At 45.5% G+C, this 1,694-nt stretch overlaps 1 pseudogene; it reads left to right on the top strand.

Annotated features, from left to right (window-relative positions):
- The first annotated feature begins 462 nt into the window (after window positions 1-462).
- LOC148106073 (uncharacterized) lies at window positions 463-1,474 on the top strand (annotated as a pseudogene).
- Window positions 1,475-1,694: the final 220 nt, after the last annotated feature.

Here is a 1,694-nt window from a genome sequence, read left to right as displayed (position 1 = left end):
CTTCGCAACTGGTCTTGAAATGAACTGCACGGTATACTGCATAACTGACCCAACACCAACCACTTCAACATTGTGCATTTCCACTGTGAATATTGGACTTAATGGAACTCTGGAAGCAGTGGCGATTACAGTGACTACCCATGACAGATTCATTTTACACAAAATCCTAAAAAACTACCCACAGAAGGAATAGAACCCCGAAAAATGGAATAAGTTCCCCACAAATGACAAAAATCATGCATATTTAGTTAAGGGACTTTTATTATAGAAGATGAGCAAAGAGCTGTCAATTTGAGGTAAATAGATAAATAGTTCAAGTACACCAAAGTATACAGAATAGACTTTAGCAGTGAATATGCAGACTACAGAACGGAGCAATCGTCAGCTGACATTGAGCTGTATGCCAAGAGTGAACGAGACATCGATTCACCGATCCTCACCACCAGGATGTACAGCAACAACATGTCGTTCAGACTCGAGAAGTGTAGTTGGATGGTAACGAAGAGAGGGAAGGTAGTCAAACTGAGGGGATCAAACTACCAGAAGGCAACATTGCAGACACTGAGGAAGCTACAAGTGCCTGGGAATCCCACAGGCAAATGAGAACCTCAAAGAGGCCACTAGGAAAGCTGCAACCACCAAGTACCTGCAGAGGGTCGGGCAAGTCCTGAGGAGACAGCTATCTGGTAAGAACAAGATCCAGGCTATCAACACCTACACCCTGCCTGTGATCAAGTACCCTGCTGGGATAATAAGCTGGGCAAAGGAGGAGATAGAAGCCAATGACATTAAGACAATGAAGCACCTGACCATGCATGGAGGGTTTCACATCGAGTCCAGCACACTTAGACTGTACACTAAGCAGAGGGAACTAGCCGAGGGACTAGTGAGTGTCAGTATCACAGTCCAGGATGAGACAACAAACATCCACGAGTACATCAGGAAGATTGCCACAACCAATTGCTCACTGAATGAATACCTCAGGCAGCAAAAACCCAAAAAAGAGGAGCAAGAGGAGGAACCATCAAGGAAAGACAGGCCCCAGGACAGTATGTATGACCAGGCTGGACAAAGCTTGACTGAATGACAGCACTGAGGCAACGAGGCACTAATCATGGCAGCACAGGAACAAGCTCTGAGTACAAGATCCATAAAGGCTGGGGTCTATCACACCAGGCAAGACCCCAGGTGCAGGCTGTGTAAAGATGCCCCTGAGACAATCCAGCACATAACAGCAGGGTGCAAGATGCTAGCAGGGAGGGCATACATGGAACGCCATAACAGTAGCTGGCATAGTATACAGAAACATCTGTGCCGAGTATGGCCTGGAAGTCCTGAAGTCAAAATGGGAATGCACCCTAGGGTGGTCAAGAATGACCGAGCCAAGATCCTGTGGGATTTCCAGATACAGACGGACAAAATGGTGGTGGCTAACCAACCGGAAATAGTAGTGGTAACTTTAGCTGGTTATTAATATAGGATTGGATGACAGAAGCTCGAGGTATGTCCCTTATTTCACGCAGTGTGAGCTGGATTCGACTCCACCTGGGAGGGTTAAGCAGAACCACTTTGGTTTAGTATCGGTTGAAACAGTTTATCCCAGTGATCGTATGAGTTATACATCTGTTTATCTTTGAAGAAAACTCAAAAGATTATTTTGAACAGCAAATTTAATCAGGGATTTTACCAACGGC

Source organism: Neolamprologus brichardi, chromosome 2, assembly GCF_056152115.1.
Source record: "Neolamprologus brichardi isolate AB-2024 chromosome 2, ASM5615211v1, whole genome shotgun sequence".
NCBI classification, from domain to species: domain Eukaryota; kingdom Metazoa; phylum Chordata; class Actinopteri; order Cichliformes; family Cichlidae; genus Neolamprologus; species Neolamprologus brichardi.
This window is presented reverse-complemented; position numbering and strand designations above follow the sequence as displayed.